Source organism: Apium graveolens, chromosome 10 (genome assembly GCF_009905375.1).
Source record: "Apium graveolens cultivar Ventura chromosome 10, ASM990537v1, whole genome shotgun sequence".
Lineage (NCBI taxonomy): Eukaryota > Viridiplantae > Streptophyta > Magnoliopsida > Apiales > Apiaceae > Apium > Apium graveolens.
The window spans coordinates 16,774,523-16,787,779 of record NC_133656.1 but is presented as its reverse complement, the minus strand read 5'-3'; the positions used below and the strand labels follow the sequence as shown (position 1 = coordinate 16,787,779).

Genomic DNA, 13,257 nt, shown 5'->3' with positions numbered 1-13,257 from the left:
GCATAGGGGCCATCACCAACCTCTGCTTCAGTTCTTGAAAGCTGTTCTCGCATTTCTCTGTCCATTCGAACTTCTCAGTCTTACGAGTAAGCCGCGTTAAAGGGGCTACTATCTTTACAACTTGAACGAACCTCCGGTAGTGACCGGCCAATCCTACCTCTGGTAGTCGACCAAACCATGGTCATCAATTCATCAGTGGTCCTTTATCCAATCCTGTCAGGATCCTCCATGGGATCCTTCTCAGCAACTATCCCTTCTAGGACAACATCCTCAACCGCTACCTCCTCAATATCAACATCATCCGGTCCTGCATTAGGACACTCTATCGGATCCACAATCCGATCTCCAATTAGTAATAAAACATCATCGCGCTGTTGCTCCTCAACCTCAGGGTTCGGAGTCCCGCTACTCTATACGATAACGAACTACGCTTCTATCGCTACATTTATAAGGGTTCCCATAAGGGTTTTAACTGTCAGTACTACGTTAGGTAGTCCGACTATGAACTTGGCAAGAGTTCTTATTATCTTAGTGAACTTATTATCTTAACGTCCCATCATCTCTGAGGTTTATAATGCTTAGCTCTGATACCATTTCTGTAACACCCCCAGATCCGGGGTCGGGGATCCGGGTCGTCACGGTCTTTCTTTCCACAATATCACTTCACTTAATTAATAAATAACCTTATGCTGTGACCCCACACTAACACACACCACAACCCGTTATAGTCTCAGAGATGAAATTTAAATAAGTACAAGTCTTTGAATCCACAATTTAAAAGTTATTACAACCCAAAATGATTACTTGATAAATTTACAGTTAATTGCCATTATCTACCACAAGTTATAATTATACATAATTGATTCTCAAAAGTAGATGGTCTGATCTACAATAGATCTACCTCTGCAGCTATAGCAGCTACAACATCAACGGGAAGACACAGGACGCTTCCCACGCGCTTGCGCTGGGTCTGCTGGAGTCTGGCCATCTTTCCTAACTGTTGTTGTGTGATGAAGAAATAAAGCAAGGGTGAGCAGCAAGCCCACCAAAATAATATGTATAATGATTTACAATATATGAGCCTACTCATAATACTCATGAAAGTCTTGGTCAAAAGAAATGAACCAAGTTGATATCTTAATGCGATGAAGTCGCAAAATATTCAGTATATATATATACATATATACTTTTCAAAATATTGGAAGTCCTCTTCCATGCATAATACACACAAAATTCCAGTGTATAACTGTATAAAAATATCGTTGCAAGGTGATCTCATATATCTAACCTTGTCTCAACGTTTTTCTGAAAATCTTTGTCATGCATAAGATAATCATTTAATAGATATAAGTTTAAAAGATGAAGTTACAAAATACTCCAATATACTTATATCTTTTCCAAATATTACTTGAACTACCACCATTCAAGTTATAATTAGTTTCCAAAGTTCATCACATAGACGAGACTACAAGATAATACTTGAATAGATTCAACCTTTAAAATATCATCAAAATAAAATGAAGTTATGAGATACTTCATTTGATGCAAACATTATTTTGAAAACTTGACCCTGCCAACACTCAACAATCGCCCAACCATAGCCTTTCTATCGAAGTGCTTTGGGTAGTGTTGCAGAAATATCCAATTGGATGATGAACTCATTACGGGAGTTTACCGCGCCAGGAAGACCACTTACGATGATCAGTCGTAGTAGTACAACCCCACCATTTTCTACATGTAGAGGAGAACCTGTCGGATTTACTTGTCAACCGAACACTGAACTCCTAAGGAATGGACCGCCTTAGCGGAACTTCCAGGCCATTTGGGCCAATATAATAAGGCTGGGCCGGCGCTACTCGACCACTTACGCCACTCCTAGTTCAGATGAAATCCATGACTCTGAAACGTAAAGCTCGTTTCCCCCTTTCCCCAAGTAGAAACTTGTTGATACGGCTCCACCAAGAAGTCGTACCTAGTTGGAAAGGAAAACTCACCGATATTTCCCAGGCGATGCCTGTTAATGGATTAACTTGTTCCAAGAATTTTACTTCCCGAATATTGGGTAAGTAATCAAAAACTCTTTTACCAAGACAGCAACCTTGTTGCGAATATAAAACACACCACCGAGCCGGATCCCCCAGGTTTTGAGCGAGTATTTAAATCCCCTTTTTAAAAGGAAGATCTTAAATATAAAAATAGTTTTGGGATCCGCTCTAACTTTTGAAAATCATTTTAAAGACTCGAAAACACTTTAAAGAGTGTTTAAAGTAAAACTGATTTAATGAAGTAAATCAGTCCCCAGAATATTTAGAAAATGTCTGAATATTATTATTTAAATAATATTCCCATAAAAATAATCTTTATAAAATAATTGAAGTAGAAGTATTAAAACTTATACTTGAAATGAATAGCAAATAATCAAAGATATACTTGTACGAAAGTAATATCTTTATTTGAATAATCAAAAATAAGTTTGATTATCGACACCTTATTCTTTAATAAATTAAAGAATATATCTCAGCAAATAATCGGAGTCATAGATCCTCAAATGAATATTCAAATAATATTCAATAAATAAAATAAGCTGAGTCATAATACCTCGAATGAATATTATAAATAATATTCATTAAATAAAATAAAGGAGTCATACATCCTCAAATGAATATTCAAATAATATTCAATAAATAATGTAAAGGAGTCATACGCCTTCGAATAATATTTGAAATAATATTCAATAATAAAATAAAGTTAAAGTTATCGAATAAACCTTATTCGATTAATAGTTTTAAAAACTATATCCATATATATATATATATAAATAAATATATATATATATATATATATATATACTCGGGAACATCGACTCCCGGTTTAGAAATATGTTCACCTTTTATCCCCTATACTAAGGGTATACGCAACTACTTGCTTATTTCTAGCATAGGTATTATGCAACTATAAGCATTGAAATCAACAGATAGATAACCAGATTACGAAACAGACATGCATATATACCATATTAGCATGCTCCAATATATCGCAAAATTTGCTAATAACAATCATGCAATATCACAAGATAATGCATATACATATATTTACATCACAACAACAGTATAACGGGTAGAAAACTTGCCTGAGCGACTGGGGTTACGAATGGCTCGGGACGAGTCTGGTAACCTATAAACAACAAGTAAGTTGGAATTAAACCAAAATCACTTGTAAATCTATACTTTAACTAACTTAGACTCTAACGCTTGTTTTGCGCTCACTGATTCGCTTAAGCCACTCGGGTACCCTCGGCTCCACCATTTTTAATAATTTAACCTTTACGAGTTTTAAAGCGATTCCTTCGCGAGTGTCTTACCAACTGCCTAACACACTTACCATAAATGTTTCATACATTAATTAACCCTTTTTGGTCTTTAATCTATGTTTCAAAGTAAGGCGAGGGAAAAAGTTTCGTTCGCAAAACGCCGTTACTTGAAACGGTCGTTTCTCCTAAACCGTGCATCGGAATCGAACGAACTACATATCAAAACGAAGCTCGTAACATGAGCTATCTAATCATGGCAGTGGTCATAATCTAGCAGGGGGTTCTCGGGTCCTAATGTTATGCACAAAAACAGTCTAAAGAAAATCGGACGTTACGACGGCTATGTTTACGCGTTTTCCCAATTTTAAACCATTCAATACCAACCACAAATCAACCCCAAATCAATCATACAACCAATATCCCTCCAAACCACATCATAACAGCCCCAACAAACCCACATTAACCATTTATACCTATTCCTCACATGAACTAAAAGCTTTACTTAGGTTCTTTAACTAATTACCAAGATTTACAACTCCAACAATGCAACAAAACCAACTAATCTCTACAAACTCAACCAAACTTCAACCAATCAAGCATCATGCTTCACATATGCTATATCAAACACATTCAATACTAATTACTCAAAACTAAAGCTAGGGTTTGTAGTTTATACCTTCCTTGGAGAGTGGAGAGTCAAGAGAATGGCTTGGAATCACCTTTAAAGCCCTTATCCAAGCATAATCTAAACAAAACTTCAAGAACACAAATTTTAGTTCTTGAAAACACTATTCACCATCTTCTTTCATGATTTATAGAAAAAGATTGGCTTGGAATTAGGAGCTTAAACTTATAGGAAGTATGTAACTATCCATGGGGAAGCTTAGATAATTACCTTGCTAAATAGTAAGTGGAGGAGCTTGGACTTCCATTTTTTAAGAAAAAACCAGAGAGCTTGAAGAAGAAGAAGAGATATTTTTGTGTTTTGCTTGGTGAAATGAAATGATTTGCTTGGTTGGTTGATTTTTGTTGTTTGCTTTAGTGAATTACCTAGTTGCCCTTGGTTTTTGTGTGGTTAAAAAGTCACCACATCTCCTTCCTTCCTTGTCATGCCTATGTCATCCTCATGATGTCATTCTCCCTTCCTTGTCCTCTTTCTATTGGTTGGATGACATCATTCCCACTAATCCCTTTGATTAACTTCCTAATCGTTTGCCTAATGACCGCTGATCTGTTATACGGTTCGCTTAACTTTCGTTTTCGTTTATCGTTTGAGGGATCATACCCGGGATCTTATTACTTAGGTTCCCTTAACCTTTCTCAATATATTATATCCCTTTTATGATCCTCTCCTATAATCCTTTTATTTAAATCCTTTTTATCCTGTTACCTTATACTCAATTCTCTCCGTATCTTGTGGATTTCCGGGAAAAACCAAAGTGTTCGGAATTGGATTCTGACGATCTTTACATACACTTATATACTTCATAGAGTACTAATAATATCCCATAAGATCAATATCAGAACCCCTACATAGCGTGGCATGAAAAGTTTTCTCGTTCAGCAAAAACACTATTCATAAGGGTTTCAAAATTTCTCAAAAAAATTGGGGTTATTACATAAGCTTTATAAAGGTTGCTTCTAGTAATGGCTTGGTGAAGATGTCAGCTACTTATTGATCAGTCAGAACAAAATGAAGCTCAAATGTTCCTTCTGTGTTTTGTGAGAGAGTGTTGCATTGGATTTCCTGTCATAGCTATTGCACTTTGATTGTCATGGTAGATAGGGATCTTTGAGTAAGATAATCCATAGTCCAAAAGCTGATTTGTCATCCAAAGAATCTGAGCACAACAACTACCTGCAGCAATATATTCAGCTTCAGCTGTAGATGTAGAGATGGATTTCTATTTCTAGCTTTGCCATGTAACAAGTCTTTCACCCAGATACTGACAACCACCTGAGGTACTCTTTCTGTCAATTTTGCATCATGCAAAATCAACATCTGAATAGCCTACCTGACTAAAATATGATTCTCTCATATACCATAAACCAAGAGACCGAGTCCCCTTTAAGTATCTCAGAATTCTTTTCACAGCAACCAAATGAGTAACTATAGGTTTGGCCTAAAATCTTGAACACAAACAAGTTGCATACATAATATATGGTCTACTAGCAGTTAGATACAATAATGAGCCAATCATACCTCTATAAGCAGTGATATCAACCTCATTACCTTGAGCAGGATCCAAGTTAGTAGCACTGGCCATTGGAGTTGTAGATGTAGTACTTTCCTGCATACTGAATCTAGCCAATAGATTTTTTGTATACTTATACTGAATAATGAAAATTCCCTCATCAGTCTGTGTCACTTGTAGTCCAAGAAAGTAGCTCAGTTCCCCATCATACTTATCTGATACATTAACTTTATAAGATCAGAAAATTTCTTGCACAGTTTGTTATTAGTAGACCCAAAAATTATGTCATCAACATAGATTTGCACCAAAAGCAGATCATTACCCTTATTAATGTAAAACAAGGTTTTGTCAATTGTACCTCTTTTGAAACCACTTTTAATCAGAAATTTTGCAAGTGTTTCATACTATGCCCTTGGTGATTGTTTGAGTCCATATAAAACATTATCAAGTCCGTACACATGATTTGGAAATCTTGGATAAATTAAACCAGGTTGTTTCTCAACATATACCTCTTCTTCTAACTCTCTACTCATAAAAGCACTTGACATCCATCTGAATGACCTTGAATTTTTTATGGGCAACATATGCTAAAAAAATCATGATAACTTCTATTCTTACCGCATGAGCAAATGTTTCATCATATCCAATGCCCTCTTATTATAGATATCCCTTTGCAACAAGTCTAGCTTTGTTATTGATTATAGTTCCATCTGAATCTTTCTTGTTCCTGAAAACCCACTTTGGGCCAACTACCGATTTGTTTTTTGGCCTGGGAACAAGCTTCCAAACTTCAGTCCTTTCAAACTCATTCAGTTCTTCCTGCATTGCTTGAATCCAATCAGCATCTTTGAGTGCATCCTCCACTTTTTTTGGCTCCTTCGTAGAAAGAAAGTTATGATGGAGGCATTCATGCTCAGTTACACTCCTTGTTTGAACACCAGCATTAGGATTTCCCTTTACAACAAGTCATGCTTTGTTCTTGATTATAGTGCCATCTGAGTATGTCTTGTTCCTGAAAACCCACTTTATGCCAACTACTGATTCGTTCTTTGTCCTAGGAATAAGTTTTCACACTTCCTTCCTTTCAAATTCATTCAAATCTTCTTGTATTGCTTAAATCCAGTCAACATCTTTGAGTGCATCCTCTACTTTCTTTGGCTCCTCCTTAGAAAGAAAATTATGATAAGAGGCATTCATGCTCAGTTGCACTCCTTGTATGAACACCAACATCATGATCTCGAATGATAAGATTAGGTGTGTGATATTTTATCCATTTGACAGCTGTTGGAAGTTCAGTACCATTTACTGATGCCCCCCTGAATTAGATGCATCATTTTCATGTGAAGCTGCCCATGTATCGGTGTTGTCATTTCCTAATTAAGTAGAGATTCTAGTTGTGGATTGTTCACCAAATTGATCTTGATGTTCAGTTGAATGATCTCCTCGTGATGAGCTGTTATTTGTTGAGCTTGAAGAATTTTCAGTTGATCCAATATTTCTTGATTCATCAGCATCATCATAATTTGATTAATTAGAGTTCTTACTGTCTGTATGTTGATGTTGCTCCCCCTTAACATGTGCATCTTTAAAAATCAACTCTAGATCAAGATCGGTATTGTCAGCAGGATTTGACTCATTGTCACAATTTTACTAATCATCAGGATTTGACGAGTCATCAGGATTTGGATCATTTCCTGACTTGAGCTTTTTATTTGCAAATACAAGTTCTTCATGAGTATCTTCTTCGATTCCAGAAATCTTCTTGTCATCAAAGGAAATATGAATTGATTTAAAAAAATTTTAGTTCTCAGATTAAATACTTTATAGGCTTTTGAAGAAGGAAATCCAACAAAAATACGCTCATCAGCTTTTCTGTCAAACTTTCCAAGCATTTCAGGATGTGTTCTTAGTACAAAGCATTTACATCCAAAAATGTGAAGATGCTTCAAGATTGGCTTCTTTTCCTTGATCATTTGATAAGGAGTTAGTCCATGTCTGTTAATCAGAGTCAAATTCTGAGTATGACATGTAGTACTGACAGCTTCAACCCAAAAGTATGTTGGTAGATTTGCTTCCACAAGCATTATTCTGCCAGCTTCAATCAGTGTCTTCTTCTTCCTTTCTACAATACCATTTTGCTGAGGTGTGTCGGGAGTTGTTCTTCCGGAGTATTTGCACTTTGTACTTGGATCCATCCTCAATTAGTCTTAGATGATCCAAAAGAACATTTGGAGTTCCATATTTCCCGTGTAAGAAAAATACCCATGTAAATCTGGTATACTCATCAACAACAACTAACGTGTACCTTTTCTTATTAATTGACATGATATTAACAGGGCCAAAGAGATCCATATGCAGCATTTGATATGGCTTCTTGATGGAGGATTCCGACTTTCTTTTGAAAGAGTTTCTTCTTTGTTTGGCTTGTTGACATGCATCACACAAACCATCAGAGGATTAATACATATTTAGTAGACCTCTAACCAAATATTTCCTCACCAATTCATTAATATTATTGAAATTGAGATAAGAAGGCTTCTTGTGCCAGTTCCAACATTTATGTACTGGTGCTTTACTTATCAGGCAAGTCTTAGGTCCATCAGTATTTGCATGAAGTTTAGCTTTATAGATGTTTCCATGTATGTACCCTTTGAAACCAACTTTCTTTGTAATTTTATGAACTACTTCACAGTGAATGTCATAGAATACAACATAATATCCTCTGTCAGTAATTTGACTGATGCTCAGCAGATTGTGCTTGAGTCCTTCTACCAGAGCTACATTTTGAATGATGACATTCCCAATAATTAAATTGCCATATCCCAGTGTTTTTCCTATATTGCCATCACCTTAGGAAACCATTGGGCCAACCTTCTCCTCATATTCCGACAACAGGGATTTACTTCCAATCATATATGCAGAGCAGCCATTGTCCGGTACTAGCGCACTCTTTTTATTTCCTTGCAATCACAAATATGAAAATCAATTAGGATTTTTAAGAACCCACACTTGTTGGGTCCTTTTTGATATCTTATGTTTATTTGCAGCAGAAGACATCCTGTTAGGATTTGGTCCATTAGGATTTACACCATCAGGATTTGATCCATCAGGATTTTTCGTGACAGTTTTAACTCTATAAGATGCATGATCATTCAATTTGGTAGATTTAGAAGAAATAGAAATTTTATTGAACCTGGGAAAAGGATCATAATTGTTATTATACATACTATGATACTCTTTACAAGTATAAATGGAATTCCAAATACTACCACAGTGTAAACAGGGAGTCTGTGGTTTATAAAATACTGATCTAGCACTAATATGAGACTCGGAAATAATTGTAGCTTTCTTTTTATTCTTAATGCAATCAATAGCAATATGATTAGTATTCTCACAGTTAAAACAAGCTTTCCTAGGAGCATCAGGAATATATTTATAATTGCTTTCTTTATTAATACCCTGTTTTCCATTTCTACCTCTTTTTGCACTAGATTTGTGAGGCCTAGCAGTTACTTCACAAATTTTCTTTTCTAGTTGACTTTTAGAATTAAGACCTCTATTTTTAAATTTTTTTCCTTAGCTTTAAAGTCAACTTCTTTTTATCTGGAACTCTAGAGGTAGATCATACTTCATGTACCGACTTGATTCCATTCTCACCAGAATCAGCCTAAGGCGAGGACTTTCAACATGACAATGAAGGAGGCAGTGCAGAATCCGAGTGTAGTGGCAGGTATGCTTTCTGTGAAATTCGTAAATGCAAAAGTATTAATTGATTCTGGAGCTACAAGATCTTTTACTTCTGAAGAAATTGTTGATAAGTTTTGCTGTGAAGTTCAATGGTTGGGTCAGACGCTAACTATAAAGTTAGCTAATGAAGACCAAGTCCCCGTGGATCGGGTGTGTCTAGAGTGTGATATCGAAATAGCAGGACATCACTTCTCCGTTGACTTGATACCTTTCAAGTTATGAGAATTTAATGTTATATTAGGAACAGATTGGTTAGCCAGTCATAATGCCCAAATTGACTGTGCGAATAAGAAAGTAAATCTATGAACTGCGGACGATGCAAAGGTAATATTTATGGTTGAGAAATAGAAGAGGAATTTCTCACGATAATGCAGACTAAGCGGTTTCTACGTCAAGGATGTAAAGCTTATCTAGTATATGTACGGGATGTTAAAAAAGGTCGGGGAATTGAAGATATTCTGGTTGTATCCGAATTTCCAGATGTATTTCCTGATAAACTTCCAGGCTTACCTCCAGATCGAGAAATCGAGTTTATATTGATCTAACGTCAGGTACTGAACTAGTTTTAAAAGAACCATATCGAACAACACTAGTTAAGATGAAGGAATTGGCGACGTAATTATAAGATCTTTTGAACAGAGGAATTATAAGACCTAGTGTATCCCCATGGGGTGCACCGGTAGTGTTTGTCAAGAAGAAGGATGGTAATATGCATCTATGTGTCGACTATCGCGAGCTAAACAAGTTAACCATCAAGAATAAGTATCCTTTGGAAATGATTGATGATTTATTTGATCAACTGAAAGGAGCCACATGGTTCTCGAAGATTGATTTAAGGTCAGGTTACCATCAATTGAAGATTAAGGCAAAGGATATTCCTAAAACCGGATTTCGTACCAGGTATGGTCACTATGAGTTCCCCGTCATGTTGTTCGGGTTGACTAATGAACCAACAACATTCATGGATCTTATGAATAGAGTTTTCAAGAAATACTTAGACAAGTTTGTTATTGTATTTATTGATGACATCTTGATCTACTCAAAGACTGAAGCAGAGCATGCAAAATACCACATAATTGTTTAGAAATTTTAAGGAAAGAACAACTTTACGCGAATACGAGTTTTGGCTAAAAGAAGTACAATTTTTAGGCCATGTAATAAGTATTGAAGGAATCAAAGTTGATCCAGCAAATATTGAAGCAATTTTGAATTAGGAAAGATAGAAGACACCTACAGAAGTCAAGAGTTTCATGGGATTTGCTGGTTATTATCGAAGATTCGTTAAAGATTTTGTAAAAGATAGTTACGCCATTAACCAAGTTGACTCGAAAGAATGAAAAGTTGATAAGTGGATTTTATATCTACTTGGAACGCTTCATTACAAGCTTAAGTTGGTGTTTTGGACTCAAGTTATTGGTATTTTTTATGTGTTTTTGTGTTTATGCATTACATGCATTAGTTTGATGATTAATTGAGCTTTTCAAGGTAATATGTTGAAATGAGGCAAGAATCTAAAGTCAAGGCCATTCCCAAAATGTAGAGGATCTCGAGAGCTTTGCGTGGACTGCTTATTCATCAAATTCAAACGAGTGGAGCAAAAGTTACAGCAAAAAGAAGAAGATTCAGAATTCTAACTACAGTAGCACGGCGCGCCCGTGCTGGTAAGCGGGGTGGCCGTGCTGAAGCAACAGAAGCACGGCGTGCCCGCACTGGTCAGCGGGATGGCCGCACTGGGTCATCTGGGCAGAATCCTATTTCTAATTGATTTTTGAGAGAATTAAAACCCTGATCGTCCAGAAGCCTATATATATATCCTAAATAATTCATTTTTAACAACGAGCGAGGGGAGAGCAATAAGAAGACCTAGAGAGCACAAGACGACTATAGAGAAGAAGACTTTTGTATTCTTCATTATAATTATACATCAGATGCTTGTTTTCGATTTGTCTTTAAACCCTAGTACTCTTATATTATTTATTATCATGCTTTCATTGGAACCCATGGTGACGATGAGTTCGGTTATGAACTAATCGTTATTGTGGGATTCTAAAAGATTTACTTATGGATTTCTATAGTTAATTTGTTTCAATATCTTGGTGTGTGGTGATTGATTGATATACTAGTATTGGTTGTGCTTATTCGTCTTATGTGCGTAGCTAACATATAAGATAGCATGTAAATCTCTATTGAAGTGAAAGTGAATATAGAGGTTTAGAACCTACCATGCTAGCATAGGTTCATGTATTTATTATGCATGATTCGTAGGTAATTTTAACCATCCTACCTGCCCTATGTAATCACGATAGATAACTTGCGCATTAAACTTTATGTTATCAAATTCTATAGACATATAGGGTATCAACATAATTAGTGTCTATTCAGCTTCTATCTCTTTTGTGGATGTCTGGTAGTAGGGTATTTGTACAACGAAAGTTGGCGTTTACCAGTTTCGTGTTATCAGATTAGTTGTCATCCCCATTGCATGCTATTGTTAAGAACAATGACTTTGAATGAAGTATTTAATGAAGTTAGAACCCCATGTTTGTCTCATATAAGTAATTCAACTTCAATTCTCTTAGTTAATGCTATTTAGTATAATCTCTTAGTATAATCAAAACCCAATTTGTTATTTGTCTTAGCATTGAGTGATAACCATACATTGTTACATAGGTGCATAAATTGAACTTAACCTAAACCAGTCTCTGTGGGAACGAATATGATTTATATCTTAAACTACTTGCGAACGCGTATACTTGCGTGAATTTTAACGCGTGTTTCGCCCTAACAAGTTTTTGGCGCCGCTACCGAGAAGTTGGTGTTAATTTTTAGTTTATGTTCTTGACATTCAGTGGTCGTTAAAGTTCACTGACTCGGATTCTTTTACTTTCACGGTTTACTTGTTTGTGTTTCAGGTACTCATTACAATGGGAGATCCAGCAGCACCAATGAAAGCGTTAATGGATTTTTCTCAACCCAAGATCAATGACATTCAATCTAGCATTATTAGGCCAGCTATCACAGCTAATACCTTTGAGATCAAGCCTGGCCTAATTCAATGGGTACAAATTTCAGTCCAGTTTGGGGGTTCTCCAACGGAAGATCCCAATATGCACATTAGGGATTTCATCGAGATTTGCGACACCTTCAAGTTCAATAATATTTTTGAAGATGTTGTGAAGCTGAGACTTTTCTCTTTTTCTCTGAGGGATAAAGCTAAGTGCTGGTTACACTTCCTACCAGAGGTTCTTACTAAATTCTTCCTTACGGCGAAGACAGCTGCAATGAGGAATGCTCTTACTTAATTTGCTCATCAATCGGGAGAATCTATATATGAAACTTGGGAGCGCTACAAGGAGATTCTTAGGAAGTGTCCTCATCATGGAATGCCTGATTGGATGATCATCAATTGCTTCTATAATGGTTTGGGAGCACAGTCAAGACTCATGCTCGATGCAGCATCAGGTGGAGCATTATAGGTTGTTAGGAATATGTGGTGGACTGGATGATAAGTTAAGCAAAACACCTTAGTAGATTTAAATCGATGAATTTTGTAGCTCTCGACAGATGTTCTTATATAGTCCCGACGGATGAACTTTATAGTCCCGACGGATGATAATTTGACATCCATCGAGAGTGTAGCTTATGTAACAAATAAGTACTGTAGCATATTTTTGTAAACAACATATTTCAGTCTAGTAGATTCTAAAAGATTCTCTAAGAAATGTTGACTACTAGATAGATATGCAGAATAGGTTGGCTAATTGTAAATATGAGATGTCTTGTAATTCTGTATAAGTGAAATAGAGTCAAGTGTCAGATAGACTCCCGACGGATGATCTATACGGCTCCCGACGGATGATCAACATATTCCCGACAGATGTTCAACTTAATCCCGACGGATGATCATATTCAAAATAGCTGTTGATAGTGACAACACAGTCACATGTTTCGGGTGTTTACAAAAGGAATGTGGCAGCCTGTTAAGCAGGATTTTAAGAACAAAGA

At 36.1% G+C, this 13,257-nt stretch overlaps 1 non-coding gene across 1 annotated transcript; it reads right to left on the bottom strand.

Annotated features, from left to right (window-relative positions):
- Positions 1-12,530: 12,530 nt before the first annotated feature.
- LOC141694013 (small nucleolar RNA R71) lies at positions 12,531-12,637 on the bottom strand. The gene has a single exon (XR_012563346.1). It is a non-coding gene; the product is annotated as a small nucleolar RNA R71 (small nucleolar RNA).
- Positions 12,638-13,257: the final 620 nt, after the last annotated feature.